Raw genomic sequence first — 16,823 nt, 5'->3', positions numbered from 1 at the left:
ACTCTGGAGATAATTGATATTATTTCCGAGAAACAAGCTGGAGAGCAGCGTATGAAAAATACAGAAAAACCTTGATTTGTGGACCACTCATTGTACGGACTTTTTAATTTACAAACCGAATAAAAACAATACAAACCGAATAAAAATGATGCTCTGACGTACCAAGAAGAAGGCTTGTAAAACTCCACTGTGTAGGATGGGAAGCAACATGAAGGTGGTCTGTCTCTTTGATGTATTGTAATCCACAGAAAGATTTTGCCTTGACCCGAGAACTACAAAGCGGAGAGGAAACAGGACCAGACTCCCATTGTCTCAGTATACCAACATTTAATTGACCTTTGGTGGTGTTCGAGTGCAGCCTTTTTGTGCTCCGCATCACATCCATTCTTGGTGGGCTGATGGATCTCTACACTGTAAAAAAAAATTCTGTAAAAAAACGGTCATCTACTGGCAGCTACGGCTGCCAAACGAAAACCATAAAATTAAAGTAAAATATTTTAAACCAAATAATGATCAAAAACATTATATTTACAGAAATTTTCATGAAACGTTTTGCGGAAAAATATCGTAATTTTACAGATTTTACTAAATTATTAAGATCAACCACCTTTAATAAAATGACGATGCAAACAGTTCTGCAGAAAAATATCTTTATTCTACAGAGTTTTTCCAAAATACTACGATCAACCAACTTTAATGAAGTGACAATGCTGGCAGTTCCACAGAAAAATACCATTATTTTACAGATTTTTTAATGAATTGTTAAGATCAGGGGTTTCAAATTCAATTTACCTGGGGACCACTGGATGCAGAAACTATGTGAAAACTACGGGGGTGTAGCCCGGAAGAGTAGAGCTGAATGGGATTCTGGGTATTTGTTCTTTTGTGTTTATGTTGTGTTACGGTGAAGATGTTCTCCCGAAATGTGTTTGTTTGGCGAATATTTGTAACAGTGTTAAATTTGTTTGTACGGCCACCGTCAGTGTGACTTGTATGGCTGTTGGCTGTTGATCAAGTATGTCTTGCAGTCACTAACGTGTGTCATATTACAGAGAAAAATGTTAAATTGTTAGTATGAGCATAAACCTTTATATAACAGGCTACATATATTTTTTACTTGAATAGAAAAATACACATAAATAATTTAAAAAAAAATTAAATTAAATATCAAAAGGACATATAAAAAAGATTGTTAGTATACATATAGATTTTTATATAACAAGCTACATATTAAATGAAAGTTTATTACTGTAATTCTACATAAATTTGAAAGTAATTAGAGAAAACAGAAAATGATATGTATAATTAATTTGGTATTTTTCTGTAAAAAAAATAGATATATACATAGTTTGTCATTACTGTCATATTACTTAAAATAACAGGGGGTTTGTTTATTTACAGATAATGTCTTGAATTCTACAGTTTTATAACCTATTTAAAAAAAATTGAAAAATTACAGTAGAAATTTAGAGTAAATTAACCATAATTTTTTTTTTTTTTTTTTTTTACAGTGTGTGCTCTTTCAGTCAGCACACGAGAAGGGGATAAGACAGAGAGAGACAACAACAAATAAATCAGCAAATATGATAAATAGAAATATGATACCAAAAATTATAGCAAAGGTCCAATTTTAGACTGTAGGCTGTAATAACACAGACATGATAATGAACATTATTGCACTACAAATAGAGCAACAGAAATACCGATAGAAAAAACAATATTGACAATGAATAATTTCAATAATTACTTCTATTATCAACACTAAAAATACATAAATGTAAGGGATATTTGAATGAGAAAAGAAAGCAGATAAAAAGCTGCAAGAGAAAGATGAGTGGACTATGTCAACCTTTTACATTGTTATGGTAAAAATAGGTTGAGTTTACAGTTGGATACAAGATGTTTTGCGGTGTCTTCAATTAGAGAAGCTTCGGTTCTCGCAGTAAGGATCTGTGACATCATTCTATAAAACTTGGTGCCCCCTCCTAAACCTTATTAGGTACAAGCTTGTCATCACCCCAAGCAATGTGAGTAACACAATTTAGACAGAGCTGACCATTGAAGAACCCCCCCCCCCTCCACAACCCCTATTCCTTGTGTTTATCTACTTTTACTTTATATTTTATTATCTATGTTATATATTATTTATTTATTCAACCATATCTATTCATTTATTTATTTTTAATATATTTTGATAAATTTAATCTAAGTTTGCATATATTCATGGGTGTTTACATCTTTTATGGGCACTGGGGGACAATTACCTTGGGAACTGAGTGGGTGGGCACTGTAAGGGTATTGAAATGAGTATGTTACATATCTTAAAAAGTGCAGATATCTCTACTTGTTGTTGCCATGATTCACTATGCTGTACTGTCTGCTAAATTCAATAAAAATATTTGGAAAACAAATAAATAATAAATAATAAATAGGTTAATGTCAGAATAATTGTATCTAAATTATCACAAAACTTTGAGCTGCCATGAATTCCAGGCAAGAAGACAAAAGATGTCTTTGAACCTACCAAGAAGAAGGCTTGTAAAACTCCACTGTGTAGGATGGGAAGCAACATGAAGGTGGTTTGTTTCTTTGATGTATTGTAATCCACAGAAAGATTTTGTCTTGACCCGAGGACTACAAAGACTCCCTTCCAGATGACCTCTTTGAACTGTTTTGCGACTTGTTTTTAAAAGTGTTTTGTAATCAAAGGTGATGGCTGTTTACAACCCCCCTCCCTTAGAAACAGCTGTTGCCATGTAATCAGGGAAAGTCGAAATAAAAGAGGAGGCGTACAATCTTTTGTCAGAGCATGATGAGACACTGTAAAAGGGTGCAGGTCTAGACGTCTCTCCCCAATCTAATTCTATCTCTGTTTAATTCCTCGCTTCTTGTCTTGTTTAATAGATGTCATCAGTGATTGAACCTGACAGTTAGGCTTTTGCAGTGTGCCATGTTTCAAACCGGCAAACGGCAACATTAATGTATGTTTGATGAAGCATGTATGTTTGATATGTGCATGTGTACAATTATTTTCTGTTACCCCCCACCTCCCACATAACTTTAATAACACTATTTTTTTTTGTGAGTAACATAACAAATGTACCGTGCATCATCTTGCCTGATTTTTTTTTTGTTATTCTTGTGTATACTATTATTTATTTATTTTTTACAAACTTGAGCCATTTGATACTAAAAAAAATAAATCAAATATATAATAACTATTTGAAATTGATCAGCAACATTAACTCAGGAGCAGAATATATAAAACTCTTAACCTACAAAAAAAAAAAGAATAAAAAAATCTTTGTTAATATTATTATTTAGAAAAAATAAGGATGTCTGGATTAATGGCTACAATAAGCACATTTTGTAGTGCACAGTTTTTGAAGCATAACCCTGCACGATACTGATAAAGCATGTTCTCCGGGGTCCCTGCAGGGGGGCCCTAATCCACTGTTCCAGAAGGACTGGGTCATGGCTTGAAAGCTAACATTGAGAAATGGTAAACGTAGTAAAACATGCTGAACAAAGCAGTACTTAAACTAACCAAGTGTCATACATGTTTGCATGTTTGTATCTGCAGTAACCATCAAAGTCTCCCCTTTACTTTGATGCATGTCGACCTTGAACACGTCGAGGAAAATGTTCTTTATTTTGGGAATCTTGGTCCAGCAAAGTGGCGCAGGGTTGAAGAGGTTAATACACGCACTCTTACAGAAATGAAAAACATAATTAGCTTCCCATCATACCAAGGTCAGACCATACAGGAGGACAAAAAGGAAACCAAGGGATACCATTCCTTCCACGCGACTGATTTGTGTTTATCCAGCAGATATGAAACCGAGAGAGGAGAAACAAGCCAGCCGGGTCAGAGAACTGAATCTGGCTGTGAGTCAACAGTCTTGTTTGATTTCAGAAAATCTCCAGCGGAATGCAAAATTAATCTTAACCTCTGCAAGGATGATCATTGACCCTAACTAAGGCCTGGCGATATGGCAAACAAAAATAAATACAAAGCATTTGTTCCATATAATTTGGTTGTATATTGTTTTCCTCTAAAAACCTAAAGGAACTAGATATGTGTTAAAAATGTTGTCAACATACATAATAATTAGCAAATGATAAAAAAAAAAAGGTAACTGTAACATAAAAAAAAAACATAAATGCTTTTAGTTTCTTTTCCAAATAAAAGAAAGCACACACAAGAATGCATCATTTATTATGTTATACTGGTGTTCAAACAATTATAAAAGCTGTCACATTATCCTTAACTTACCAACTGTATAGGTTTCTCTCCTCCGGGTTATTTGGACCACCAAGCACTGACATGACAGTCTCATCCAGGTTTACAATACTGTTTACTTTTCAATAAATGTTCTTGCTTTTCAGCAATTATTTTGTGTTTGTCCGTCTCGCTCTCGCTCGTGCTCCAACTCCAACTCCCCTCTCCTCCCCGGCTGCTGCCTTTTAACAGAGCGACAGGTGATTAGACAAGCAGGCTCAAGTGGACCATTTACGCACCTGTCGCTGATCTGGAAGCTAGTCCTGTCACACCCCGCTTCGCTGCAGGTCCGCAGGCCACGCTCCCCTCCACACCAACCAATGTGTTTATAGGGGAACTGCACTTTTTGGGGGGAATTTCCGTGCATTTCTTTCCCGATTCTTATGAGAGACAAGAACACAAAAGGATTTTTGTTGCAGTCTAACATATAAAAATCGGCTTGTTCTAGGTGGCTAGGAATGCAGCTAATAAAAGGAATTAATTACCTTTAAATTACTTTTTAAAAAAGCATTGTCATGACGCGGAGTCGAACCTGCGTTTCCTCGGTGGCTGAAGCTGCGTGCGCCTCTACTGACAGTACACTCAGACACGCCCTCCTCACTCGTGCTGAGTGCAGCACGCCCAAGCAGCAACGAGCCTGTAGACTATCAATAATCAACACACCTGGATTTGATGAGAGGGAGCAGCATAAAGACCAGCAGACCTGAGGAACCCTTTCCAGAACGTCGCTAACCTTCCAGTAAGCATCACGTCTGGCATTCCCTGTTTTCCCAGTGATTTTCTCACCCTTTTTTTGCTCTATCTCTCCGTGTTTTCCCCTGGTTCCTGTCCTTTTGTATTTCCTCAGTTACTCCCCTGTCCTCCGTGATTGTGCCTTGTCACTCAACTCCCATCCGGATTCCTGACTGCTCTCCTCGATCCACGACCTCCGTGCTCGGACCCAGACCACGTTGCCCTGCTCTTGTCCATGACCTCTTGCCTGTCCACGACCTGCCTGTTCGCCTTGCCTTCTTGGATAACGACGAAAGGTATAACCAATATTTGCAGACAACAATCCTTGGTAACATTTGCATATTTAATATTACACATAGTCAACACTAATTCACTTTGAGTAGCATACACACGCCAAGTATTCATCAAAGGTTTTTAATAAAGCTTGTAAACCGCAGTCCTGCCCTGGTTGTCGCCTCCTTCCCTTCTCTTTTACATAACAAGCATTCCAACAATACTTCACTTACTTTCTGTAACCAGTACAATAACCAAGCTGTAGCGACATTGTTATTGAAAGAGCTAACACCAGCAGAGTAACACGTCAGTGTGATTTGGTTTTAGCCGTAAAAGCTAACTACGGCAAGAGATAAGCTAGCTTCTACGTCAACACCCAAAACGCGTTTGATTTTGTAATGCTCAACACAATGTGATAGGATACCAATCTGTACTGACTGAAAAACATGAACAATCACATTACAGTATCTGTAAAGTATTAACCCACATTTAATGTTTTGTTTGTACACAGCTAGCTCAATACCGTATGTACTGTAGTTTTAATAGCACACATGACGTGCCGCCTGTATCATGATCGATATTAATGTGACTCACTCGATAGACAGTTGTGCATTTGGTCCAGCTGGCCGGGAACACTTTTTTCCTTTTTTCAGTTTGGGTAAGCACTCCATTTATGTCTAAGTAGCATGGCTCCAATGTCCACATTTACAGCGTCAAAGTCATGGCAACCTCACTCTCTTGGCTTCCGTCTGGTCTAACTTTTCACCCTTTCTTCGTGCCGGCTTCTGGAAGCAGTAATTCATCCTCCGTTGTGAATCCTCATTTGTCCCAAAATAGTTGTCTTTGTTGTTTGTTGCCAAGTCTGCCATGATTAGAAAGAAGAAGTTTCCTGGAAGTAGGAACAGACATTTGTTTCCGGAAGTCGGAAGTGTGTTGTAATGGAAACAGAAATAAATGTGTTGAGGAAATAAGTTCTGGTATTGCTTAAAATGACCAAAATAAGGTAAATATTGTTTACAATTTTATTGTTATGAACATGTCTGTTATTGCAGTGTGTATAGAAAACGTTGATGCAGGGTTTTAAAGTTTTTTAGAAGGCTTTAAAGACTACAATAGTGTCTCTGATTAGCCGCATTTCTCAAGCGCCTTAAAAAAATCTTATTTAAGTTCCTAAAAAAAAAAATTGACATATGTGTTCTTGTGTCTTATAATTATTGTGAACGATAGGAACAAATCCAAAAAAAAGTGCAGTTCCCCTTTAGGACGCAGCATCGGTATCGACATCCATGACTGGCTAGTATGAGCATTGGTAGCGTGCTCTTTTTTTTTACACAAATTTTGCAGATCCTGTGACACATCCTGTAGAAGTCTCTTGGGAACTGTTGGCTCTTTATTATGGAGTTAGTTCTGTATTTATTCTTTTTGAAGCATGTGTTTGAGGCGGTCGGTTCGAGGTCTTAGGAAATGGCGTGGCACAGTTGGGAGATCGAACCAGGAACCTTCTGCCAACCTAGTGAGGTCCGTTGTGTTTTTGAGCAAGACACTTCACCCTTGCTCCTGATAGGTTGTGGTTAGGGCCTTCCATGGCAGTTCCCACCATCAGTGTGTGAATGTGTGTGAATGGGTGAATGTGGATAAAGTGTCAAAGCGCTTTGAGTACCTGGAAGGTAGAAAAGCGCTATACAAGTATTACCCATTTACCATTTATTATTAAAAATGTTAACCTACTCAGTGGCCCAGTGGTTTTAGTGTCCGCCCTGAGATCGGTAGGTTGTGTGTTCAAACCCCGGCCGAGTCATACCAAAGACTGTAAAAATGGGACCCACCCTCCCTGCTTGACACTCATCATCAAGAGTTGGAATTGGGGGTTACATCACCAAAAAATATTCCCAGGCGTGGCCACCACTTCTGCTCACTGCTCCCCTCACCTCCCAGGGGGTGATCAGAGGTGATGGGTCAAATGCAGAAAAATAATTTCGCCACACCTCGTGTGTGTGTGTGACAATCATTGGTACTTTACTTTAGTGACTGTCCAGGAGACAGGCAGAGAGTTGGTCCCAGAAGGGTGCAAGGCTGCCGGTTAAAGTGCTGACCAGGGACCACTGTTCATTTTGACAGAAGTTTTTAATTTAGTTTTAGTCATAGTTTTACGTCGGGGTCACATGTTTGTGTGCGGATTGTTTCCCCAAGATGCAGACGGAACTCCGGAAGCAATGTGCAGGTAAGACAATGATTTATTTTCCAAAAATCAGTCCATAATACAAAAAAATGCAGAATAAATACAAACAAACGCAAGAAAAGCATGCAGAAAGAATCAAAGGAGGACTAACGTAAGTTGTTGCAGGAGCAAACAAAACAGTCAGATCAAGTGTGGCGAATGTAAGGAATAAATAGCTCTCTGATTACTGTCCGGGAGCGGGTGAGCGGCCCGAACACTAATAGAGGCAGGTGAAAATAATCAGCACCCATGGCAACCAAGAAACACAAACCCAGGGGTGCTGAAACAGAACTAAGACTAAAACAAAACATGATCCGGGCAACGGATCATCACACAAAGTCTTTTGACAAAAATCTATTTTAGTTTTTGTCTAATTTTAGTCATCTAAATTGATCTAGTTTTAGTTGCATACAGTTCTCTGAATTAATTGGCTAAATTAAGAATCCCACACATTGCTGAATTATAAGATTATACTTATTTTTTAGAAAATGTGTATTGCGTTCCGGAACAGATTCATCTGATTTACATTATTTCTGATTAAAAATATTTTGTTTGGTTTTGGAATAGATAACCAAGGGTACCCCTTCACTTTGACACCGAGAATATCCATTTGGTGATGCAATGTTAAGCCCTGAGGTTAAGCTGCATAAACGACAACTACATTCAGCAGAAAACAGCACAGACACAGGTGCTGTGCTGTGTTTGGTTGAAGGAAGAATTTGGAACTCTCCAATGAACATAGTTGGAGACGAACCACTGATAAATCATTCAAACGCGATCTGGAGCAATGTGCAATATTTTTTTTTAAGATGACCGATATAAATATCAATGGTCTCTGCAGTACTGAGGGTCTCCAGCAGGCTGTTCCAGGGTAAGGCAGCATTTGGGTTCTTTGTTCTGGTATTAGTTAAAGATAAAAGTTTGGTCCAAGAGGACCTCGGAACCTGTCAGGGTTGATTAGGTCAGATAAATAAGACATTTTAAAACATAATAATAGAACTTTAAAATCGACCCTGAAGCTATAGGGGAGCCAATGCAGGCACTTTTAAAACTGGTGTAATGTGCTCCCGCCCTCTGGTCCTCGTCAGCACGCATGCAGCTGGGTTTTGTAATAATTGTAATCATCTATTCTTCTCTTTGGGAAGACCAGATAGCATCACAATAATCGAAGTGACAGCAAATTAAAGCTTGCATTAGCAATTCTGTGCAAGCCTGAGAGAGAAACAGGCAAATTGGCTATGTTCCTAAGATGATTAAAAAAATGTTTGGTAATAGTTTCGATGTGTTGGTTTGAAGGCCTACTGAAACCCACTACTACCCACCACGCAGTCTGATAGTTTATATATCAATGATGAAATATTAACATTGCAACACATGCCAATACGGCCTTTTTAGTTTACTAAATTGCAATTTTAAATTTCCCGGGATTTTCGTCTTGAAAACGTCATGTGTCATGTAATGATGACGTGTACGCAAGATGTCACGGGTTTTTAGGAAGTATGAACGCTACGCGCACACACAGCTTAAAGTCGTCTGCTTTAATGGCATAATTACACAGTATTTTAGAGATGTGTGTTGCTGAATCTTTTGCAATTTGTTCAGTTAATATTGGAGAAGTCAAAGTAGAAAGATGGAGTTGGGAAGCTTTAGCCTTTAGCCACACAAACACACGGTGATTCCTTATTTAAAATTCCTGGAGGTGAAACTTCGGAATCACGACGGAATGTCAACCAGCAGGTTTTGGTGAGAAAATTGTGGTTAAAAAGTCGCGTCTTACTGGAGAAAAGCTGAGCTTGTGCCGTCCATAGCTGCCGTCGACTCCCCTGAGACACTGCGCGTCAAGACACCCGCGGACGTACACCTCCGAATATCAGGTACTATTTAACTCACTAAAACACTAGCAACACAATAGAAAGATAAGGGATTTCCCAGAATTATCCTAGTAAATGTGTCTAAAATCATTCAAATCTGTCCCAATGCGTTCTTTTCTCGGTCCTAATAGCACTTTTTGTTGGCGGCTCCCATTAAAAACAATGTGAGGATGTGAGGATGTGAGGAGCCATCAACATGTGACGTCATCGTCTGCGACTTCCGGTAGAGGCAGGGCTTTTCTCTTAGCACCGAAAGTTGCAAATTTTATTGTGGATGTTCTCTACTAAATCCTTTCAGCAAAAATATGGCAATATCGAGAAATGATCAAGTATGACACATAGAATGGACCTGCTATCCTCGTTTAAATAAGAAAATCTCATTTCAGTAGGCCTTTAATATCTTGTAATTTTGGTAATAGTTTAACTTTCTGGCCTTCAGGGCCTATCACTAAAATGCCGGACCGGTACTTTTCAGAGGCGGTATAGTGCCGAATAGGATTCATTAGTTTCGTGGTACTATACTGATACCGGTATACCGTACAACCCTAGTTGCTACACGGTAGCCACTAATCTTCCTGGGGTCAAGACAATAACAACATCTAAATAAAATCTCAACAATACTGTACATACATAGAAAAAACACTCAATAACAAAGGATATACCGATAAAATGATATACATAAACAGTGCTACAATTGAAGTGAAATTATATTTATATAGCGCTTTTTCCTCAAGTGACTCAAAGCGCTTTACATAGTGAAACCCAATATCTAAGTTACATTTAAACCAGTGTGGGTGGCACTGGGAGCAGGTGGGTAAAGTGTCTTGCCCAAGGACACAACGGCATTGACTAGGATGGCGGAAGCGGGGATCGAACCTGCAACCCTCAAGTTGCTGGCACAGCCGCTCTACCAACCGAGCTATACCCCCCCATTCATCGTATATAAAACAAATAATACAAGGAAATAAAAAACTGTCTTTAATGTAGTAGCTTTTTAATTAGTTTTTAAAAGCCCTTACATTATTTGTCTCCTTTAATACAAACCCCGTTTCCATATGAGTTGGGAAATTGTGTTATATGTAAATATAAACGGAATACAATGATTTGCAATTTCCCAACAATTTCCCAACTCATATGGAAACGGGGTTTTTACGCAAAGCAGCCTATTCCACTGCATGTAATAACTCCTGGTACTACAATGTTTACATTAGTTTGTTGTCTAGTGGACTGTCACTGTGTTACAAAAATTCGATATTTTAGAGCAGGGGTGCCCACACTTTTTCTGCAGGCGAGCTACTTTTCAATTGACCAACTAGAGGGGATCTACCTCATTTATATATATCATTTATATGTATTTATTTATGAAAGAGACATTTTTGTAAACAAGTTAAATGTGTTTAATGATAATACAAGCATGTGTAACACATATAGATGTCTTTCTTTCACAAAGACAAGAATATAAGTGGGTGTATTACCTGATTCTGATGACTTGCATTGATTGGAATCAGACAGTAATGATGATAACGCACACATTTTCAAATGGAGGAGAAAAAAAGTTGTCCTTTCTGTACAATACCACATGAAAGTGGTTGGTCTTTGGCATCTAATTCATCCAGTTTCCATACACTTTACAATAAAAACATTGGCGGCAAATTCCGTAGCTTGCTTGATTGACATTCACGGCACCCGAGGGTCTTGTGAGATGACGCTGGCTGCTGCCAGTTCATTATTATGAAAAAATGACAGAGAGGAAGGCGAGAAACACTTTTTATTTCAACAGACTTTCGCGCCGTCCCTTCCGTCAATACTCTAAAGGCCGACTGCACATTTCCTATCTTCACAATAAAAGCCCTGCTTCATGCTGCCTGCGCTAACAAAATAAGAGTCTCGGAAAGCTGGCGTGCACAAGTGATGTGCACGACAGCTTTCTGGGGGATCACTTGTGCGCGCCAGTTTTCCGAGACTCAGTATTTAGTTAGCGCAGGCAGCATGAAGTAGGGCTTTTATTGTGAAGATAGGAAATGTGCAGTCGGCCTTTAGAGCTTTGACGGAAGGTACGGCGCGAGAGTCTGTTGAAATAAAAAGCGTTTCTCGCCTTCCTCTCGGTCATATTTTCATAATAATTATCTTGCAGCAGCCAGCGTCATCTCACAAGACCCTCCGGTACCGTGAATGTCATTTAAGTGACGTCTTGGTGAAGATTGATGATCACTAATTTTTAGGTCTATTTTTTTTAAAAGCCTGGCTGGAGATCGACTGACACACCCCCCGCGGTCGACTGGTAGCTCGCGATCGACGTAATGGGCACCCCTGTTTTAGAGTGTAAGATTGTTGGCCTTGTTGTAGTATGAATAGTAAAAAAAAAATACACAGGTTTTTTTAGTAAGCGCTTATCAACATATAATCATGATAGAATTTGTCAATACGAGTCCAAAGTTGGCACTTCATTGCCAATAGTGCAGCCTTATTTTGCATAAATAGGAGCTTTTCAATATATTTCTTTGAAGCGCATGACCAAATCTTGTCGGAACAACAATCGACACATTGACTTTAAAACTTGTTTGTTTGATTGAAAAATTTGTCATTAAATAAGGCGCATTTTCTAATAACAGAAACCGTCCATTTTAGACACAATCTTGTTATTAAGACCAATTCAAATGATAATTTATGGTAAACCCCAACAGCTCAATTTAATGCATCTGCTCCAAAGAAATACCTTTTAAAATAGGTGACAAAGGCTACACATTTTTCAATATGTTTTTATTGTATTATTTGTATTTATGTATCTTTTATGTATGTATTTATGGATCTTGTTTTACTTTTATTTAGAATACGCCCAATACCGTCAACAAAACTGGATACATAGTCAAGTTGACTTTGCAGTACATTGTAGTAAACTCTATTTGTATTTTGCGCCAACTGATGCAAGTTGTCCGATGTACTGTAATAGCTCAATGCTTTGCGATATTGCAGAGGTGTCAGACGTTTTCACTGAGGGCCACATCGCAGTTATGTTTATTCCCAGAGGGCCAGGTTCTAACAGTGAATACTATTATTACACAATTTTTTTAATGCATTTAATTAGTATATTTTTTCCAAATTAAAATCTAAAAAAAATGTGGTGAGTTGCAATAATTTCACCTTAAAATGTAGTGTATATCAGTGGTCCCCAACCTTTTTGTATCCGCGGACCGGTCAACGCTTAATAATTAGTTTTTTTGTTTTTTTTCTTTGTCATGAAAAAGGGACGTTTTTGTCATGAAAAAGGGAGGTTTTTGTGGTTGGTGCACTAATTGTAAGTGTATATTGTGTTTTTTTATGTTGATTTAATTAAAAACATTTCATTTATTTTTTTTAAATAAAAATGAATAAAAAATTATTCTGCGGCCCGGTATCAATCGGGCCATGGCCCGGTACCGGGCCGCAGCCCAGTGGTTGGGGACCACTGGTGTATATTACTGTAAATGGAAAAAACAATACTGCTGTTTTTGTGGTTGGAAAAAAAAGGCAGTTCAGTTGCCAGCATTTTACCGTAAAATTTACATTCGTTTTTTTACTGTAAATAAAAAAACTGCAATTTTACAGTAATTGTTTGGCACCTGAGCTGCCTGTTTGTTTGTTTTTACCGCAAATCAACATGTGTAGATTTGTGGATTTATTACTGTAAAGGCCAAAAACACATCACAGTTTATTACAGTAAAAAAAAGTACAGCTTTTTTCATTGAGAGAAAAATGCTGTAATAACCACAGTAAGTTTCACAGTTTTACCATGACATCTATTGCTACTTTTACATTGCAAAATTTGATGGATAACTTGCTTTAAAATCATTATTATTAGTATTTATTTATTTTTTTTAAATGTTTTAAATGTTTGATAATATATTTTTTGCATAATTATACAATATTTAAGTAAACATAATTTGCGATTACATGGAGTACATGTTTTTTTTTCTTCCAAAATAGAAAGAAATAATACATTTAGTAAGAAAAGTTACAGTACTTTATTGATACATATTATTTCCAGACTTTCCGGGGCCAAATAAAATGAAGTGGCGGCCCACTTCTGGCCCCCGGGCCTTGAGTTTGACACCAGTGGTTTAATGTCAGCAATTGTCCTACAAGAAGATTCACTCCATAATTGGTGGTGGTAATCATGGTAAACTACTATGGTATCTAAAGTTAAAGAAAAAAGTTAAGGAAAAATTATTCTTAGCATTTAACTCATCACCCTTGATAACCCACTGGGAGGTGAGGGGAGCAGTGAGAAGCAGTTCATTTTTGGTGATTTAACCCCAAATTCCAACCCTTAATGCTGAGTGCCATGCAGGGAGGCAATGGGTCCTTTTTTTATAGTTTTGTTACAGCTGCTCCTGGGGTAGACTGAATTTATGGGTGCCACCCCTGCAGAGCTCGGTTCCACCCCTGACAAAAGAAGTCTGGACAGGCCATTGGCAGGAGCTAAAAGTCCATCAAAAAGTTGGTCAAGTTGAGATTGTCGTGGTGAAGATGGAATAGCACCGTGTTGTGTTCAGTGGTGTTCCTTTTTGACCCGGAAACAGAAGTTGTGCTTTGGTCAATGAATCATTATCGATCGCCACATGATACTAATCCAAAAAAGGACAAATACTGCACCGTATATATACTATGGATAAATGAAACTCAAATTAACACTTAATTAAGGCCAATAATGTTACGTACGACGGGAGAAGGTGACGACACAACGGCAGGGATCAGTTCAATAGGTTTAGTGAACTGGATGTTGATGAAGTGGTGGAGTGTGTATGCTACTAAAAGTGAATGGTGGAAGACGATGTGTAGAATTAACAATGTAAATGCTACCAGAGTTTGTTCTCTGTGCATGTTGGATGAATTCTTCGTCAGACCAAAGTGGCAAGTTAAGAAGGCATTCCGTGGGCAAGCAAGCAAGTGGTCGGGGGCTGGAGAGAAGAAACATGGTCCGTGTCCAAGCAGGGGTCGAGGATCGAGGGAGGGAAGTCGAGGCACACAGCTTGATCACGGGAACTAGGGGAAACACTGCGGGGAACACAGAGGACATAAGACACAGGGAAGGCACAGAGAGATAGCAAGTACGCAGGAGAGAAGCCAGAGACGGGATGCTTACTATGAGGAGTGAACTACATTCCGGCACTGGATCTTCTGGTCCGCTGGTCTTTATGCTGTCTTCCTTCACCAATCTCAGGTGCGCTGATTGGTGATTGCCTGCAGCATCCTGAGAGACAAAAACACATAGTGGAGGTGACGGCAGAGCTTGCAGCAGATGACAAGCGAGGCTGCGCATGCGCCGTGACAATTAACATTTAAATATGCTCTTCTTCTAAAAAAAACAAAAAAAACTGTGTTGTAGTGAAGCCGCAACATTTGAAGCATGCTGTAGACTGTTGTGACGTAGCAAATTCAAAAAGCCCCTATGCTGCGTTTTACACACCCCTGCTTTAAAAAAAAAATACGATCCTGTTTGGAGTTAAACTATTTGAGACAAAATCCCAAACAAAGGACATGTGAGTGTCTGTGTGCAGATCATTGACACACTGGGTGGGGACAAACGCTTTGAGTGATTCTTTTGAATAGTAATAATAGTATTGAATGTTGGATACATTCGTCCTGCATTGTTGAGATGATCTTTTTATGCCCAGAGTGGTCTGAGAATAGTAGGTTGGGAAAGTACCCAGTCGTAAACTTTAAGGGTGTACTCACACTAGTTCATTCGTACAGACTTGGACTCCATTCCTCACCGCCCACACTGGTGCTTCAGCTCATTCACTTAGGTTTGACTGTCACATCCTTTGGAATCTTTCTATTTTATTTATGATTGAATTGTGCTGTTAATCATTATAAACTAGTGAGGAGCAATCGTTTTGTAGTCGTTGCAAAACCCCCGCTACACTGACGTTTACATTGAAATGTTCTGGACCATAGACCACTTCTTCCAAATGTGAGCAAAGTCTGGGCTTTTCTGCTTGGGCTGCCGCCCCCGTAATCCCACTTGGAAGAAAAGGGGTGGATGGATGAATGGCATCCACAAATCATGTGATGTTCACATGCATGACAGGCAGTGTTGACTTCACACTTTAAAAAAAATATATTTCATGGTGAAAGGTCTGGCAGCTCGGTCGCCAGAATTTTACAGCAAGATTTAGGGTTATTTTGACACAGAATTACTAATTACTGGAACAACTGTACATCATTCCTTAGCTGCCAATATTTTATCAGTAAAATCTACTGTGGTTTTAAATCAGGAAACTGTAAATGGAAAAATGGTACCAGTACTACTTTTGTGGTAAACTTCAGGAGACTCAACTGCCAGTTTTTACCATGACATTACAGTGGGGCAAAAAAGTATTTAGTCAGCCACCCATTGTGCAAGTTCTCCCACTTAAAATGATGACAGAGGTCTGTAATTTTCATCATAGGTACACTTCAACTGTGAAAGACAGAATGAAAAAAAAAATCCAGGACTTCACATTGTAGGAATTTTAAAGAATTTATTTGTAAATTATGGTGGAAAATAAGTATTTGGTCAACCATTCAAAGCTCTCACTATTTTCTTTCTATTTTAGTTTCATCCAAGCACATGACATTCTCCCAATCCTCTGCTGTATCATCCATGTATCCATTTTGGTATAAACTCAACTTGTCGTGTTTGGAGGAAGAAGAATACTCAGTTGCGTCCCAAGAACACCAAACCTACTGTGAGGCATGAGGGTGGAAACATCATGCTTTGGGGCTGTTTTTCTGCTAAGGGGACAGGACGATTGGTCCGTGTTAAGGAAAGAATGAATGGGGCCATGTATCGTGAGATTTTGAGCCAAAACCTCCTTTCACATTCTGTCTCTCACAGTTGAAGTGTACCTATGATGAAAATTACAGACCTCTGTCATCATTTTAAGTGGGAGAACTTGCACAATCGGTGGCTGACAGAATACTTTTTTGCCCCACTGTATATAAATATTTTTTTTTACCCAGGATTACTGTAAATAGATACATTGTACTGCTGTTATTTTTAAAGTAAAATTCTGGCGGGTTTTTTTAATGTTAAAAAATGCTGTTTTTTTACGCATAATTATTGCATATGGAAAAATGTTACCACTTATTTTTACAGTAAAGAACAAGAGAGTCGACTGCCAGTTTTTTACTGTAAAATTTACAATGTCTTTTACTCAGAATTACTGTAAATGGAAAAACAGTACCACTGTTATTTTTATTGCAAAATTCTAGTGACTGAAAAGCCAGTTTTTTGACTGTAAAATTTAAACCCTTATTTTTTTTGCCCAGAACTACTATAAACCATCCATCCATTCATCTCCTTCTGCTTATCCGAGGTCAGGTCGCGGGGGCAGCAGCCTAAGAAGGGAGCCCAGACTTCCCTTTCCCCAGCCACTTCGTCCAGCTCTTCCTGGGGAATCCCGAGGCGTTCCCAGGCCAGCCG

The sequence above is a fragment of the Nerophis ophidion genome, linkage group LG13 (genome assembly GCF_033978795.1).
Source record: "Nerophis ophidion isolate RoL-2023_Sa linkage group LG13, RoL_Noph_v1.0, whole genome shotgun sequence".
NCBI classification, from domain to species: domain Eukaryota; kingdom Metazoa; phylum Chordata; class Actinopteri; order Syngnathiformes; family Syngnathidae; genus Nerophis; species Nerophis ophidion.
This window is presented reverse-complemented; position numbering follows the sequence as displayed.